Source organism: Dipodomys merriami, unplaced genomic scaffold (assembly GCF_024711535.1).
Source record: "Dipodomys merriami isolate MVZ:Mamm:240054 unplaced genomic scaffold, mDipMer1.0.p SCAF_4, whole genome shotgun sequence".
NCBI lineage: Eukaryota > Metazoa > Chordata > Mammalia > Rodentia > Heteromyidae > Dipodomys > Dipodomys merriami.
The window spans coordinates 42,789,645-42,809,023 of NW_027205603.1; the positions used below are offsets into that span (position 1 = coordinate 42,789,645).

Sequence of the window (19,379 nt, forward strand, 5' to 3'; positions counted from 1 at the left end):
TTGAGCCACAGCACCACTTCTGGCTTTTTATTTTTCTGCTTATGTGGTGCTGAGGAATCGAACCCAGGGCCTCATGCATGCAAGGCAAGTGCTTAACACTGAGCCACCTTCCCAGCCCTGCCTCTTACATTTATAAACTCACTTTATTCACAAAAATAAACATCTAAGCTTAAAATTTAAATACTATAAATTATTGAAATCTTTTACCTAAAAGAAATTTTTCGGGGGAGGGTTTTTAGGGGGTTGGGGGGGTATGGGAAGGGATGGGAAGGGGAAACAAAGGAGGAGGCAAAAATGCTTGATAAGAAATGTACTCATTACCTTGCCCATGTAATTGTAACCCCTCTGTACGGTATTTTCACAATAATTTAAAAAAAAAGAAATTTTAAGGGGTGACATTGTCCAAAAAGAAATGTACTCATTACCTGACTTATGAAATTATAACACCTCTGTACATCATCTTTATAATAATAAAATACATTTTCAAAAAGAAATTAAAAAAAAAAGAGGAGGAAGAGAAAATATACACACCTAAGCTTGCTAGGCCAAAACCAATCAATGGCTTTGTTAGGATGCCTCTGGACCCATTTCAAGCTGAAGCCTCATTATGCCATAAAGACAGCACCTGGTAGAGAGGTAGCACTTGTCACATGACTTGTAATAGATGAAACAACATCCCATGAGCACATTAGCTCACTGTCCTTCTAGCATGGTTACTGTGCATCAAAGCAGTTCTTGGTCTCTGTTTAGAAGTTCTACAAAAAAAAACCCAACTTATAAATATTTTCAACCAATATTTCCTGTGTGTCAATTTCTTAAGGCAACAAGAAAAAGAAGAGTAAGAAATGTTCCTAGTCAGAGACACCAAGCAATAGCTTATATCAACGGCTACTTGAACAGCTATCATACAAAGTAAGAGAAGTATGCTATCAAGAAGAAAAGGTTATAGACTAGCAAAGGCTGTGACAGATGCCCTTGATAAGTTTCTTTTCCTTAGGTGGAGATAAGAGAAATGGTGTTCCCTGAAAGGCAAACCGCTGATCAAAATCAGAGGAGCATAAAAGACTCAAAATGCTTATGCTGGAATCCAGGCAAACATGAGACAGGAAGGGAGCAGCAAACCAACATAGGTATGTTTGAGAAAGCTAAGTTTCCTTCTTAGTCAGTTGTGGAAAGAAGTAACTGAGGACTGAAGAGGGCCGTGCTCCCACAAATGTCATCCTCTTTCAGTGTGAAACATGATCTTGACTCAGCCTAAAAACAGGGAGGTATTATTACAGTGGTCTGGGCACAAAATAGTGAGGGTCTGGACACAGGTGACAGATGAAGGGAATGCACAAAGTACATACTTACAAGCTAGGCTGTGAAAGTAAATTGCACGTAGGTTGGCAAGAGAGCACACGTAGAACATGTGCAATGAAGAGTTACAATGCCTAATAATTTTTGTACCTGGGTTGTGATAGTACCAATTAATAGAAACCAGGAAATCTGGGGGAAGAACTGGTTTGGGTGGAGGATGTAATGAGTTTCACTTTGGTTTTGCTGTGTGGAGGTATAAGCAAAATACTACAAAGAAATGTCAAACAAGCAAGCAGAACTTATAGGTCAGGCTAGGGTCAAAAGTTTGGAAGCTCTAAATAAAATGATGGCAAACATTTGGATTGATTAGGATGGGTAATAAGTGGAACATACAGACAGCAGAGAAGAAAACAACTAGAAATGGCTGTGAGGAGTGGAAGGAAAGCAGGAAGGAGAATTACTAATGGGCACAGGGGACTGATTGGCCAGAGACAGAGTAGAACTGAAGTTAAGCTCAAGAGAAATTTATTGGTGCCTGTTTATATGATTATTGTATTGGAGGCAAAATAATGAAAAATAAACAGTATAGTTGCTAGTTTAAAGATGTGGTTCCCAGAATAAATGATGATACAATAATAATGTGATTCCAAGAAAATCAAACGAACAAAAAACAGCTACAAAAAAGGGCTCAAGGAGGATGCACAGATGCCGTAGAAAATCATCAAAAAAGAATACTATGAACAACTCAATGCTCACACTTTAATAAAATTTATACTTGATAAAAATACTCCAAAAAAAGTAAAATAGCTTCAATTATGGGGCGCTGGTGGCTCACACCTGTAATCCTAGCAACTCAGGAGACTGAGATCTGAGGATCGTGGTTCAAAGCCAACCTGGACAAGAAAGTCTGTGACTCTTACCTCCAATAAACCACCAGAAAACCAGAAGTGGGGCTATGGCTCAAGTGGTAGAGCAGTAGCCTTGCGCTAGTGCTCAAGAAGAGTACCCAGGCCCAGAGTTCAAGCCCATGACCAACCAAATAAATAAATAAATAAATAAATAAATAAATAAAATAGCTTCAAGAATATCAGAGGCTATAGGCATGGCTCAGTTGAAGAACCAGCCAATGAGAAAAACATAATGTACCAATTCTGAGTCCACATTTCAGATCTTAAAAAAAAAAAAAAAGAATAAATTATAGGCCTCCCAAGCACAATGACTCACACATGTAATCCTAGCTACCTGGGAGGCTGAGATCATGAAGATTTCAATTTGAGCCTAGCCTGGGTAAAAAGTAAGCCAGACTCATCTCAACCAACAAAACCTACCAGCATCCTAGCTACAAAGGATGCATAAACAGAGGAGTAGTAATGGTCCAGGCCAGTAAAGAAAAAAAGTGAGATCTACTCCAAAAATTAAAAAAAGCAAAAAGGGCTGTGGTATTGAAGTGTACAGCATCTGCCTAGCAAACAAGCTCAGGACCCTGACTTCAAACCCCAATATCACCAAAACTAATTTCAAAAAAATAAAAATTTATAGTTACCACTGAAAACCATTTTACCTGAGATTCTCTAACGCAATACATAAAATAAGCAAAATAAGAGAGCAAATCAATAGATGCAAACTAAAGGAAAATACTATTAGCAAACTAGGTATAGACGGGGGCTAAACATAATAATAAAAGATATGAATATCTCTGAGTGCTTCCAATTGCAACCAACTGTACTTTCCAAGTTTAACTCAGAAAGTGAGTTAAAATATATATAGTGAAATACAGAATTCTAACATTCAAAAAAATCTTCAGGTCATTTTTACAAAAAAATATTCTAAATATTTCAAGTGTCCCTTATTATTCTATCATGTTCTAAATATTTCATACTTCCCTTAAATGCATCATTCATAATCTAATTTTCATAAAAAAGCATTTCAGTCTATAAATCAGAATGTGGAACTAATTCCCACAAGTTCAGTCTCTAAAATATCAACTATTTTAAAATGAACGTTTATAAAATTCCTAGAAGCACTCTTAACCCACTCTTAACTCCAGCATGGTGGAATTTGAGGAATTTATCCAAGGTCACAGTTCAGTAACTTCAATTACATCCCCCTCCTCTTGCTTCAGTATTAATAGCTCAAAGGAACAAGTACTTTTTATACTCCTCATGTTAAATCACTTAGACACTTGCTATTTTTGTTTAACATAGCAACATAAAGCATTCACTGTGGATGTGAATTAAGTAAAATATGGAATAAAGGATAGAGATCATATTCTTTCATTACCCTTCCAAAGAATGCCTACTATATCAATGAACTTAACACTATATCCATAAAGAATCATCTACACCATAAAAGTTTATAGATGCTTGCCCTAATTAAGCTCAGGGCTCCTCAGTTAATAGATGAAATTCATATGATCTTCCTCCTAAATACAACATGAAACTAGAGTTTTATCTAGTGTTTTCCCTCATTTGTTAACTGCAGGTAGATTTTTCCCCCTTGGGTATTTGACTACACAGAAGAGCTACTAATGGATTGTATGTATTATCTTTTACACCATTTATAAAAATGTGATATGAGACCAGTCCCAAAAAAGGACTACAAAAAAAGGAAAAAAAAAAAAAAAAACACAAAACACTTGTTCCCCCCTCTGAAGAGGTGACAGTCACAGCCATTTACTCACTGTTTCTAAGTCAGTGACTTCACAGACTTTCCCCTTTATCCTATGACCAAAGAAATTTTATTCTATTTGAAGTAAACTATAAAACCCTAAAAAGTTTGATAAAGTTTACATGCTATTTTCACTGTTAATACTTCTCTCTTAAAATAACTCTAAAGAAGCAAATTTTTCCTTTACAAAATCAGATTTAACCATTTTTATTCTAAATTATTAAAATACAGCAAGATTAGCTACTATATGCTTTCCTACCAATCCTCTAAACTTCCCTAAAATAGGATATGGGCTGATAACCCATCTTTCTATGAACATAATTGCTATAAAGGGTATAAGCTGTAAACTTCTATGATCCCATAAGTCTATCATTACTTTTCTCAAAACTCTTAAGTGAAAGCTGGGTGCCAGTGGCTCACTCCTGTAATCCTTGTTACTCAGAACAAGGAGAGATCTGAAGATCACAATTCAAAGCCAGCCTGGGCAGGAAAGTCCATGAGACTCTTTATCTCTAATTAGCCACCAAAAAAGCAGGAAGTAGAGCTAAGGCTCAAGAGGAGTGTTAGTCCTGAGCCCAGAAATATATTTTACCATGGGGGAAGAACATACAAAGAAAAAAACACACAAAAGTCACACAGTACATTATAAGTACATTAAAAATAACAGCAACAAAGATAAAACCTCTTGTGTATTTGATTCTGGTGTCCTGCTTTTTGTATATACATTTTTCTAATTGGGGGAGGGGAAGGGAAATAACAAAATGCTGAAATAAGGATACAATGGGTCATTGTAACAATGAAATGTACAAGACACTAAGTTGAAAATGAACTTTACAACTTTGCAGGGGACAGTTGGGGAGGATGGTAGGGGAAAAATAAAGGAGGGTGTAACAATGCTGGATAGGAAATGGACTCATCTTGCTCATGTAACTGTAACCCCTCTGTACAGTAGCTTTACAATAAAAATATATATTAAGGACAAAAAAATATTGTTCTTACAAATTGGTAAAAAATACTTGTCTTAGAAACTGACTTATATTCATGTCTAAGAATTATTCATTGAACAATCTAACACCAAGACTGCATTACTTTCATATCAGATATTACCTGACATAGAAAAATAAAGTATCATTTTTATCTCATAATACAGACTTAATGTAATATCTTTCTTAAGGAACATACTTAAAATGAACATTAAAATTAATGTTATTTTTTTTAATTTTAAAGTTTTTAAAACACATTTCTTTTCTTTTCTTTTTTCTTTTTTTTTTTTTTGAGCCAGTCATGGGGCCTGAACTCTGGGCCTGGGTGCTGTCCCTCAGCTCTTCAGCTCAAGGCTAGCGCTCTACCACTTGAGCCACAGTGCCACTTCCGGCTTTTTTCTTTTTGCTTATGTGGTGCTGAGGAGTCGAACCCAGGGCCTCAGGCATAAAAGGCAAGCACTCTACCACTAATCCACCTTCCCAGCCCCTAAAACCCATTTCTTGAGTGAACATTTTTATCAAATTATTATACTGTTTGATAATTAATTCCAGAATATTCTATTTTTTCAACAATTTTATCTGTTTCTAGTTGAAAGAGAAAGTTTATTAAAAGATACCACCTAAGCTGGGTGCTGGTGGCTCACACTTGTAATCCTAACTACTCAAGAGGCTGAGATCTGAGGATCGTGGTTCAAAGCCATCCAGGACAGAAAAATCCGTGAGACTCTTATCTCCAATAACCACTCAAAAAACCAAAAGAAGCACTGTGGCTCAAGTGACAGAGCTCTTGCCTTGAGCTGAAGAGCTGAGGGACAGTGGCCAGGCCTAGAGTTCAAGCCCCACAACTGACAAAAAACTTAAAAAATAAAAAATAAAAAAATAAAGATACCATCTAAGTATATCCCTATTTTTTTAATCCCTTTATATAATTTATACAAGACAATCATTTCCAGGGATTACTAATGAATCTTTACCAGTTTTTTCATTTGTTTTGGTTTTAATATGAAAGGATTTACTTGGGTTTATTTTGATTTGATTTTGGTCCATATAATTTCTAGTTTACATCTTACATATTATACTTTCTTTTTTTTTTCTTCTTTTTTTTCTTTTTTTTGTTCAGTCATAGAGCTTTAATTCTGGGCCTGGGCGCTGCCCCTGAGCTCTTCAGCTGAAGGCTAGTGCTCTACCACTTGAGCAACAGTGTCACTTCCACTTTTCTGGTAGTTTATTGGAAATAAGAGTCTCATTCCTGCCCTGGCTGGCTTTGAACCTCGATTCTCAGGATCGCAACCTCCTGAGTAGCTAGGATTACAGGTTTGAGCCACTGACACCTGACTATTATACTTTATTAATTGGGCCATCTTTGACTTTTTAAAAAATATTTCTTCAATAATTATACCTTTTTCAGTTTTTCAAAAGACTATGTAGAATTTCTATACCTGCAAGTGAACCTGTCACTGTTTTTTTCCAGAATACTCAAAGGGATGTTTTAAAATAATCACAAGTATTTGTTTTTATATGCTTGTAATTGACCTAATAAGTATGTAATATTGTTATAACTATAGCTGATGTACTAGATGTTTACAGGTAATATTCCTCTCGTTGGTTTTCTTTTGAAATGAAGTTGAAGCTCAAAGTACTGAAAAATTTACTCTATGTCCCAAAGTTCGTGTGGGACAAAAAAACAAAACTGGAACCTAGCTTTCTGGCTCTAAAAATTAGCTTCTTCCATCATGTACACTGATATAAAGTAAATGAAACACAGTCCTGACAACCAACAAGGTCACAGACATGTCACAAAATACTCACAACACAACACATAAGTTTTTGTCAATTTCTCTAATGCTATTTTCTGTTAAAAATTTTTTTGAAATTATTACTTTTTCATACATTTTTATTAAATTTCTTCCAGTTGAACATATATTGACAAAATTGGTTTTAGAATAATACATTGAAAATACTTCCAAAACTAAAATGACCACAAATACTCTTTAAAAAGTTGGGTGACTGGGCTGGGAAGGTGGCTCAGTGGTAGAGCGCTTGCCTTGCATACATGAGGCCCTGGGTTCGATTCCTCAGCACCACATAAGCAGGAAAAAAAAGGCCGGAAGCAGTGCTGTGGCTCAAGTGGTAGAGCACTTGCCTTGAGCTGAACAGCTGAGGGCCAGCGCCCAGGCCCAGAGTTCAGGCCCCACGACCGGACCCAAAAAAAAAAAAAGTTAGGTGACTGCTTTGTTGGTGGGAGTGTAAACTTGTTCAACCACTTTGGAAAGTAGTTTGAAGGTTCCTCAAAAGACTCCACATAGAGCTCCCCTATGACCCAGCAATCCCACTTTTGAACATTTACCCAAATGATCACAAACAAGACCATACTAAAGCTACCAGCACAACTATGTTTATTGCAGCATTATTTACCATAGCTAAGATATGGAACCAACCCAGATGCCCCTCAGTAGATGAATAGATCAAGAAAATATGGTATATATACACAAGGGAATTCTATGCCTCCATCAGAAAGAATGACATTACCCCATTTGTTAGGAAATGTAAAGACTTGGAAGAAATTATATTAAGTGAAGTAAGCCAGGCCCAAAGAAACATGGGTCCCATGGTTTCCCTTATTTGCAATAACTAGTGTTTGTCTGAGACAAGCAGAAACGGTCAGATAAGTTGATGTTAGGCAAAATGAACCCCAAGATAAGGGGTGATGATTTTTTTTCTTGCTATTGTTTCTAACATATTTATAAGATATTTCTTTGTTGCTTTGTATGTCCCTCCCCCACAGTATAACCCCTGTTTTCACTGTATTTGATGTTGGTATAACTTGTGGAGGGGAAGGGAAAAAACAAATGGTTTAAATAGGTACACAGGTAGACCCATTGCAACAATGAGATGTACAAGAGGTTATGTCGAAAACTGAACTTTACAACTTTGGTGCAGGGGCGGAAGGGGGGAGAAGAGAGGGAAAGGAGAGATGGGAAGGGATGGGAAGGGGAAACAAAGGAGGAGGCAACAATGCTTGGTAAGAAATGTACTCATTACCTTGCCCATGTAATTGTTACCCCTCTGTACGGTATTTTCACAATTTAAATAAATAAATAAATAAAAAGTTAGGTGGTTTTCATTGCACTGTGAAATGTGCTAATAGCTCCTAGAAAGGACAGCCACAGTTAAGAATTAAACATATTGCCAGGCGTTGGTGGCTCACACCTGTAATCCTAGGTACTCAGGAGGCTGAGATCTGAGGATCAAGGTTCAAACCAGTCCAGGCAGGAAAGAATGTGAGACTCCTATCTCCAATAAACCACTAGGAAACCAGAAGTGGCGCTGTAGCTCAAGTGATAGAGCGCTTGCCTTGAGCTGAAGAGCTGAGGGACAGCGCCCAGGCCCAGAATTCAAGCCCCACGACCAACAACAACAACAACAAAAAAGAATTGAACATATTATATATCATGAGCCAATATACATGATAAAAGAAGGCAAGGTTTTACCAAAAGGTAACTATGAATACTACAAATAACCCTCCCATCTTTTTCTCTTCTACTACATTTTTCCTAGTACTGAATATGACCCACTAAATCATCTCACAATCTACCTACTACACATACTCCCTATTTGTAAAACATTTCCTAGATTAAAATTAACTGCCTAATAAAAAGCTCAACTTAGCTTCTAATTCAACCTGGCTATCCTCTGTAGATGAAACATTTATAGCAGAAAACACTGTAACAGCTATATTTTATGTCTTCTACACTGAATCATAGTATGACTGATCATTCAAACCACCTAAAAACTTTAAATACATTGCCATAATTAACGATGAATTACTTTCGAGAGCTTCAAATTTTTCCTAATTTGAAATAGTAAGTTGTTGGATCCAAACTATTATTGCAAATCATTTTTATATCAATTACTTCAGCAACCTAAGTTAAGGTTGACACAGAAAGACTGTAAGACTATAATCATTAAAGAAAACATGGGATTAGGAAAAACAATCACCTTGGGTATCCAAACAAACCTAACCCAGATGATGTTAAGCAAAATGAACCCTAAGATAGGGACACAAGTGGTTTTATCTTTCTTGCTGTTGTTTTTAATGTATTTATAGTGTACTATGTGATTTTTTTTTTCTTCTGTATGTTGTTCCCCCATGGTATAGTCCCTGTTGTCACTATATTTGATTCCAGTGCATCTTGTACATACACTTTTCTAATTTGGGTAGGGGAAGGGAAATAACAAAATGATGAAATAAGGATACAGGATGACCCATTGTAACAATGAGATATACAAGACACTATGTTGAAAATGAACTTTACAACTTGGGAGAGGGCAGGAGGTAGGAGTAGGGGAGGTAGGGAGGGAAGGGATGGTAGGGGAAAAACAAAGGAGAAGGTAACAATGCTCCATAGGAAATATACTCATTACCTTAATCATGTAACTGTAATCCCACTGTACAGTATCTTTACAATAAAAAAATATACAAAAATAAAACCTAACCCCTCTTTAAATATGATTTTAAAGAAAATTCTTAAAGTTTATTTAGCATAACTAGTTGAAAACTTTTGAAACCAAAATGACTATGTATACTCATTTAAAAAACAAAAAACTAAAACTAAAACTCAAGGTTTAGAGAGTTAGGTGATTGGCCAGTCAGTAAATCTCTAATGGGAGAATTTGGACTCCTTAGAGGGAGAAGTTGGAAGAACTTGGACTTGACTTCTTATTGACCAATGTTCTCTTTCCAAGTTTCACATCATCCATATCTTTTTTTTTTTTTTTTTTTTTTTTTTTTTGGGTCCGGTCGTGGGGCCTGAACTCTGGGTCTGGGTGCTGTCCCTCAGCTCTTCAGCTCAAGGCTAGCGCTCTACCACTTGAGCCACAGCGCCACTTCCAGTTTTTCTTTTTGCTTATGTGGTGCTGAGGAATCGAACCCAGGGCCTCGAGCATGCAAGGCAAGTGCTCTACCACTGAGCCACCTTCCCAGCCCCACATCATCCATATCTTAAAAGTATCAACACCAATGACAACAACAGACAGCCATGGTTTACCTCTTATCAAAAATTCTAAGGTAAAGTTGGAGCCATATAACTTAAATATACATAATTACATAATCTCATGCATTGTCCTCTTTCATTGCTTTCTAGTTGTAAATACCTAAAAATAGCTTTACAAATATACTAACACATACATTATTAAACATAGTAGGATAGTGTGGCCACAGACCTACTTGAAAATCAGTTTTGCACTGGGACATAATAAATTATACAGGACCCTAGACATTCACACACAATGACACCAAAGAAGGATATTCTTAGGGGAGGAAGATACAGGCACAAAGCCTATGTGACTCTGATCGTATAAAATAATATTTGCTGAAATAAACTCCAGAAAATGGAAACAAAAGGGTTGTTTGTCTTATTTTTGTCTTGTTTATCTGTCTTTGAGGGTAAAAGAGTACACAGAAATGGGGGTATAGGGTGAAAAAATGCAGCAATGGTACTTATTAGACATTATGTTGAAAATGAACTATACAACTTATGGGTGGTGACAAGAGGGAAAAACTGGGAGAGAGCAAAGAAGGTGTGATATTGTCCACAAAGAAACGTACTTGTTACCTGACTTATGTAACTGTAACTCCTCTATATATCACCTTTATAATAACAATTAAAAAAGAAAAAATTTAAAAATTGAAAAGAAAACCAGTATTTTTTAACATCCTACAATGCCTGCCAAAATCTTCACTCTGAATTCTGTCACAGTTGCTATAACCATCAAATAAAAAAAACAATTTGTTTTAAAAAAAGAAATTGGTCTTTATTTGTACCAATCTCCTTTCCCCAAGAGTATGATAGTTTCCAAGGTAATTTTAAGCCCATTACAAAGCATCAGAAATAATACAAAAGCACATCCATCATTTTTATCTTAGATGGTTGAGATTTTAATAAAAAATAGTTTTAAATTGTTTTAATTTAAATCACTTATTGATACGATTCTTTAAATTAGCAAATTGGAAATATGATTGAGGTTTATAATTACTTATTTGGATGTTTTGTTGATAAGACTTCTAGTTTAAGTTTTTGAAAAGACAAAATTGAATTAGAACCCTTCACACAAGATTACTGTGAAAGGTGACCTGTCATTGTTCTTTAACAATAACAAATACACTCCTAGTACACCTGCTTCCAAAGACAGGCTGCCTTGAGTCCTAGCTATGCAGGAGACTTAAACAGTAAAGTCTCCAAGTTTATGAGTTTGTGGATAGCCTAGGCAACAAGGTCCCAAAAAAAACAGAAAGAAAAGAAATTTCACTGTGTTTCTAAACTGGAAGTACAAAATCGAAATGAAAGTATCTGCCAGGAAACTACTTGTGTCTCTTAGTTACTAATATTAAGGATTTAATATTTTGTGCATGTGTGTGCGTGTATGTGCGCGCACGTTCATGTGCGAGCGCATGCCAGTACTGAGGCTTTAATTCAGGGTCTACACTATCCCTGAGCTTATTTGCACGTCTAGTCCTCTATGACTTCGGCCACAGCTCCACTTCTATCTTTTTGCTGATGAACTGAAGGTAAGAGTTTCACAAATTTTCCTGTCTGGGCTGGCTTTGAACTGCAATCCTCAGATCTCAGACTCCAGAATAGCTAGGATTACAGACATGAGCAGCTGTTGACTGGCTGAGTTTAATATTAATGGTGGTTAAAACAAGTGTAGTTTAACACTGAGGTAATCTATGAGGAATATGATTGCCTCACAACAATCTTAAAAAATAACAGAAACTGCCAAGCGCAGGTGGTTCACATCTGTAATCCTAGCTACTCTCAGGAGGCTGAGATCTGAGAATCACAGTTCAAGGCCAGGCATAAGAGTCCCTGTGAGACTCTTTTTTTTTTTTTTTTTTGTCGGCCGTGGGGCTTGAACTCTGGGCCTGGGCGCTGTCCCTCAGCTCTTCAGCTCAAGGCGAGCGCTCTACCACTTGAGCTACCGCGCCACTTCCGGTTTTCTGGTGGTTTATTGGAGATAGGAGTCTCACGGTCTCTCCTGCCCGGGCTGGCTTTGAACCGCGATCCTCAGATCTCAGCCTCCTGAGTAGCTAGGATTACAGGCGTGAGCCACCAGCGCCCGGCTCCTGTGAGACTCTTATCTCCAATTAAGTACTCAAAAACTGGAAGTGGAGCTATAGCTGATAGTGCTAGAGTGTTGGAATTGGGCAAAAGAGCTCAGGGACAGGGCCAAGGACTTTAATTCAAGTCCCAACAACAACAACAAATAAACAAAAGCAGAAGTACAAAGTAGAAAAACATATTTATTCTTCATGTAGCACAGATTCTGGGAAAGCTAATAATTTATTATTCTCAGAGATTTGAACAGTTCCAATATAATGAATTTATTTATGAGACAAATTAAGATGATCAAAACCTACTACTTTAATTAAAGGTGCTTTTGGCAAGATGTTGGTGCTCAATTCAACAAAATTAAGCTATTTTTTATTGGGAAATAAATGCTGATCAAGCTATCAAATATCTTTACATCTTTATTACTATATCAACCATATGTGTGGCACAAGGCCAAATCAGCCACTCTAAGTATGAGGTACACACAAGAATACTCAAAACCAGAAGACAGACTATGCTGACTTAAGCTAATAAAAACACACAAATATCTACACTTAAAGCGGAACACATTCTGAAATTTAAAAAAAAGAACCAAAGATAAAAGTCTTGAAGGCAGAATCTCAAACACTTTCTAAGACAAATACTGTTTGTCTTTGTTTTAATTTTTACTGAGCCTCTGCTACGTGCCGCTCTAGGCAATAGAGTCAAAACAATTAATAAAATCAGGGGAAGAAAAACTGTCCCCCTTGAATCTATCATCTATATGAGTCAGATACAAACTCCAACATATTGCCTGAAATCCTCCACTAAGAAATTTCTAAGGCCATGTCCAAAATCCGACAGAAAAAGCTGTGGTTGATTAGCAGTATCTGTTATAAACATTCATAACAATATACTGGGAACTTTAAGCCTGTCACCCTGATTTTAAGGTAACTTTTTTTCATATTTCTCCTTATCTATCACATAAAATCAATCTCATTACATGAAGTTTTCATGATTCTATCCTCTTTCAAGATTCTAAACATGATCTCCACTCAGTAAAAGTAGTGGAGCACAATTTAAATGGAACTATTTCTACATAAGATGTAAGTATTTTTATACGCACCTAACTATCCATACAACTACAGTAATAATGTTTACATGCCTTCTCAGGACTTTAGACTATGTAATATTATAAAGTCCATATCTCCCTTGTAAAAAGGGAATCTCTAGTTTTAACTCCCCAAACCATTCCTGCAGAAGAGCTAACACATACACTCTACAGCAGCACAGGAACAGTAGCAGGTCCTGCAAAGCAGTCCTCCTAAGAAACTCTAAAATACCAAAAAAAAAAAAAAAAATCTGTTATAGGAACTACTGTCTAGATTTTAAAAAGGTAAGAATAAAATCAAGGCTAGAAACTTCCAAACACTAAATGTTATAACACTAAAGCATATTTCCTCTCTAAAAAGTAATGGGTCATCAATTCCTACTAACTGTACAAAACCAGCAAAAAGTCCTAAGAACAAAACTTTCTGGTCATATGGACACTCTTAGCACAAGAGAAATAATGTCACTTTATATTTCCAAAATGATTTGCAAGGTTTTTGTTTTGTTTAGTTTTGTTTAGTCTTTCATTAAACTATAAAAATATTGGAAGACATGACTACAATAACTAGTTGTTTTCACAAAACAGAAACATCCTTAATCTAGGATAGAGACTTCTTGGCATTCTCCCTGTACCCCTACCTCAATTTGTATTTTTTTCGTGGTGGTGTTGGGGGCGGGGGTTAATTGTTTTTCTTAGAGATCAATTTTAATATTTTAGGAAGATTTGGGGGGGGGGTCCGGTCGTGGGGCCTGAACTCTGGGCCTGGGCGCTGTCCCTCAGCTCTTTAGCTCAAGGCTAGCACTCTATCACTTGAGCCACAGCACCACTTCCGGCTTTTTTCTTTTTGCTTATGTGGTGCTGAGGAATCGAACCCAGGGCCTCATGCATGCAAGGCAAGCGCTCTACCACTGAGCCACCTTCCCAGCCCTTTAGGAAGACTTCATATGTCTTTGTCTTGCCCCATTATCAACACATCCATCATAAGCTCCCTCTGCTTGAAATATGCTATCCTATATTACCTTTGTTATCATATTCTAATCTTTAATTTCAAATGTCTCTTGTCAAGGTATAAAATCAAAACATAAAATGCAGTTGTGTTTCTAAATGCCAGCAATGAACAAAAATCCAAAAAAGTAAAATACTCAGAAATAAACAACCATGGAGGTAAAGCCAATACACTGAAACCTTTAAGAAACTGCTAAAGAAAATCAAAGACCTAAAATGACAAAACATGGGGTGTTCTTAGTTTGAAAGATTTATTTGAACTCAGGGCTTTAAGTTCTTGCTTGGCTTTTTCGCTCAAGGCCACCACCTGAACCACACCTCCATTTCTGGCTTTTTGCTGGCTAATTGGAGATAGTCTCACAGGCTTTTCTGCCTAAGCTGGTTTCAAAGCTTGATTCTCAAATCTCAGCTAGAGTCACAAGAGTAAACAAACCACTAGCAACAGGAAGATTTAATATTGTTAAAATTTCAGTACTACCCCCAAATAAACTAAAGATTTAATGTAATTCCTATCAAAATTTCAATTTTTTTGTGTGTAGAAAATTCAAATGAAAACACAGGAATCCAAAATAGTAAAATCATTGAAGGTATGGCATGAGTTGTTGAACAAAAGACCTTCAGTTCAAACCCCAATATCACCACCAAAAAATAAAATAACAAAATACAAAAAGCCAAAACAAATGTTGACAAAAAGTAAAGGTAAAACACACTTCTCAATTTTAAAACTTACTGCTCAGAGCTAGCATAATCAAAACAGTGTTTTACTGGTATAAGGGTGCACACATACCAGTATCTATGGCCAACTCATTTTCAGTATTGATGCCAGTACAGTACAGTGGGAAAACAATAGTCTATTCAACACACAGTAGTGACCCAACAGAATAATCCACACATAAAGAATAAAGGTAAACTCATGCCATATTAAAAAAAAAAAAGTGTACCTATATGAAAAACAAAAAACTCTCTGAAAAACATACAAGTCATTATATCCTTAGATCTGGCACCAAAAGCAACCCTCCCCCAAAAAATGCTAAACTGAATTCTATTAAAAGTCTTGATTAAGCCCAGCACCGGTGGCTCACATCTGTAATCCCAGCTACTTAGGAAGCCGAGATCTGAGGATCATGGTTCAAAGCCAGCCCCGGCAGGAAAGCCCTTGAAACTCTTATCTCCAATAAACCACCAGAAAACCGGAAGTGGCGCTGTGGCTCAAGTGGTAGAGTGCTATCCTTGAGATGAAGAGCCCAGGCTCAGAGTTCAAGCCCCCAGATTGACAAAAAAAAAAAAAGTCTTCATCAGAGGACATTATCCAAAAATTGACAAAACAATCTACAGAACTGGAGAAAATATTTACGTATCATATACCTTGGACCCTCAAGAAAAGGTTATCATGATAAATTTATGAAATATTGAAATATTAAGTCACACTAAACAAAGTAACCTAAAATAATCAAGAAAATTAAACACATTTTAAGTGTCATCAAAGTCAAATCTTCATCAATGGGTAAATCTTGGGAGACTAAAATAAAACCACAGTGATAGCAAGAAAAGAAATCAGATTTGTTATGTTGGCCATATGTTTAGTATTTAGACAAGTCAGTAATTATCTGAGATATTAGTATACATTTTTTATACATTTTACTGAAAATTCACTCCTTTTACCTTCATCTCACCTTTCAACTCACTGAAACCCCAAGACAAAGCAACACAAACTACAAGTCTTAACTATGAATTTAATTAGCAGTACAAACAAAACACTTATATTAAGTTCATTACAGGACATGAGATTTTTAAGAGAGAGGTCACTAGAAGATCTTATGTTCATGGTTATTTATCCCATCAAAAGTTTCTTGCAATATACCTATTTAAAATCCAGGTGTTTTTTTTAAATGTATTTCCATATGATCAGAGGATTAAAATATCTCTGCCACCTAAATTATTATTTGTAAAATACTGATCTCAATGTGGCCTTTGGTCAAATCTATCATTTATATAACAAAACCATTATGCCCAGTATGTAAAAACTCTTTTAAAAAGATCAAAGCAAGGTGCTGGTGCCTCATGCCTGTAATCTATCCTAGCCACTCAGGAGGCTGATATCTGAAGATCACAGTTCAAAGCCAACCCAGGCAGGAAAGTCCATGAGACTCTTTTTTTTTTGGGGGGGGGGGGGGTGGGGGTGGGTTCGGTCCTAGGGCCTGAACTCTGGGCCTGGGCACTGTCCCTCAGCTCTTCAGCTCAAGGCTAGCACTCTACCACTTGAGCCACAACGCCACTTCCAGCTTTTTTCTTTTTGCTTATGTGGTGCTGAGGAATTGAACCCAGGGCCTCATGCATGCAAGGCAAGTGCTCTACCACTGAGCCACCTTCCCAGCCCCCATGAGACTCTTAATGCCAATAAACTACTCAAACAAAGCCAGAAGTGGATCTGTGCCTCAAGTGGTAGAGTGCTACCCTTGAGCAAACAAGCTAAGGGGCAGCACTCAGGGTCTGAGTCCAACCCCCAGGCCTGGCACAAAAAAAAAAAAAAAAAAAAAAAGGCCAAAAAGCTGGTCTCAGTAGCCCACAATGGATTCTAGCTACTGGAGAAAATTTCAAGGGAAGATCTGAAGGATGGAGATTCTAGTCTAGCCCAGACAAAAGTTTGTGAGACTGCTCCATCTCAAATTAATGAGAACCTCATCTCAGTCAAGAAAAAACTGGGCATGAGGATGCAAGCCTATTACCTCAATTGCTCAGGAAGTGTTAGTTAATATTCCAACATGAGAGCAGGGATGGGAGGATAAGGTGAGAACAAAGGAAGGGGTGACATTGACTAAGAAGCACTGTACTCATAATCTGACTTACAGAATTGTAACTCCTTTGTACAACTACCTAATAACAATAAAGGCAATAAATTCATTAATAAGAATCAATGTCCTTGCCTGAGCATAAAATCAGACACTATGAAAAATAACCAAAGAAAAAAGGACTTGGGATAGAATGTATAAGGCAATTCAAAATATAATACCACCCCTCCCCCAAAATATCAAATTTTAAAAATATTCAAGGTGAAATTACAATCTTTTTTTTTGTCAGTCATGGGGCCTGAACTCTGGGCCTGGGTGCTGCCCCTGAGGTCTTCAGCTCAAAGCTAGCACTCTACCACTTGAGCCATAGCACCACTTCTGGCTTTTTCTGCTTATGTGATACTGAGAAATTGAACCCAGGGCCTCATGCATGCAAGGCAAGCATTCTACCACTAAGCCACCTTCCCAGCCTGAAATTACAATCTTAAACCCAAAGAATATTAATAATTTCACATTGTAAAATAAAATTACCCTAATCTTAATCGCTCACCAATTTTAAACACTATCTTGCTAATCACAAAATTACATGTTTACAGAGCAAGCACTTACAACACAAAGTTCCTAGCTTTATGAAAACTATTAAGTATAAAAATTAAATTATGGTCTTGAAATTTTAATTCATTTTAAATATGTACCTATATTTTTTGGCTCCTTAAACAAGAATCTTTTGAGACATTTATCTGCTATCACTAGTCAAAAAAAGAACAGAATATACAGTGGTAGTCTTAAGCTTTCCCTAAAAATCTATTTTTACAGGCCTTAAAACCAAAGTGTTACATCAATGTGAAAAAAAAATCTCCAGCAGTCCAATTGTGTATAAACACATTTCTAATATTCACCATTTGCAAAAAGAATGTCAATACTTATGAGGCTCTATTGTTTATCTGAATGGGCAAAGTATATTAAGTTGATTCAGAGGCATGTACAGTGAAGTAGGGGTTAAGTGTAATCAGAAACCAACCTCTCCTTAGGAAGGATCAAGAGGAAATGGTAACTTTTGGAAAATCCCAAATATTTTAAACACAGGAACATATCCAGTTTTGACAAGCTATATGGCCCCAGCATAAATGCTTCCATCTTCTGTAGTTGTTAAAATAAGCGGCCCTTCACAATTCTGACAGAAAACAGAATTCATTTGCTCTATACAGCTGCATTGTTTCAAGGTCTGTTCAACATGGTGTGAAAGGAGATTTTTTTGCAGCATAGACATTTACTGTATCATTCTACAGGACCTAATTTAAAAATAAATAAAAGTGTGTGTGTGTGTGTGTGTGTGTGTGTGTGTGTGTGTGTGTGTCTGTGTGTGAACAGAGGGTGGGACAGAATGAGGAAAAGTGAAGTCAAAGGAAAGCAGGAGAAATGAAAAAGAAGATAATGAAAACCATAACTCTTCATTAACACACACAGGCATACCTAGATGCCCTTTAAAGGCTTTCTTTTTGGTCTAGTATTAAGTCTATACTCAGAACAATCCATCAAAGAAACATTGACAGAGACACACCATAAGCTGAAAGAAAATATCCCCAAATCATGTATCTGATAAAAGACTGATCAAAAACATAACTCTCAAAGTCAATTTAAAAATAAACACACAAAAATTTTAAATGGCCAAAATGTTCTAACTTTTTCATCAAAGACACACAAATAGAACAATAGGCTAACAAAGGCATGCTGAACATCCTTAGTCATTAGGAAAATACAAAACCACTACAATGCTACTAAAATAGTCAAAAGAAAATAACCGACAATGCTAAGTGCTAGCAAGGGGAAGCACAACCAAATTTTTATGCACTGCTAGTGCAAATGCAAAATGGGCATATCTACATTGGGAAATGATTTGGCAGGATGTGGTGGTTGGAGTCTCTAGTCTTACTACTTCAGAGGTAGAGATTGAGGGATCACAGTTCAAGGAATAAAAGTTCATGACTAGGTGCTATGTATCAACTAATGGATAGATACTCTACCACCATGCCAACAGTCCAGCATTTTACTGGTTAATTGGAGGTGGAATCGCACAGATTTTTCTGTCTGAGCTAGCTTCAAACCCAATTTTCCATATCTCAGTCTTCTGAGTAGCAAATTGGTTTTTTCCATGTACAACTGGCTTTTCCCCTAAGCACTCAATTGAGAATTATATAGCTATGCCTATAAAGAAAACCAGAATTGGTTTACAAACATATAAGTAAGTACCTTGGGGGGAGGGAGGGTGTGCAACGTATACCTAAATGTATTAATTGCAATAGAGTAGATTTGCACTGGGAAGGTGGGTAGAGAGCTTGCCTTGTATGCATGAGGCCCTGGGTTTGATTCCTCAGCATCACATAAGCCAAAAAGGCCAGAAGAGGCATAGTAGCTCAAGTGATAGAGCACTAGC

At 36.8% G+C, this 19,379-nt stretch overlaps 1 protein-coding gene across 9 annotated transcripts in view; it reads right to left on the reverse strand.

The window, feature by feature from the left end:
• Positions 1-19,379, reverse strand: part of Ncoa2 (nuclear receptor coactivator 2) — a 255,599-nt gene that overhangs the window by 199,755 nt on the left and 36,465 nt on the right. Inside the window, exon 1 of one of the 9 annotated variants that reach the window (XM_069990899.1) lies at positions 532-593. The exons of the other annotated variants lie outside the window; for them this stretch is intronic. The gene's annotated coding sequence lies outside the window, so the exon portion shown is untranslated. Of the gene's footprint in view, positions 1-531; positions 594-19,379 lie in introns of those variants that run through there. 9 annotated transcript variants of the gene reach the window in all.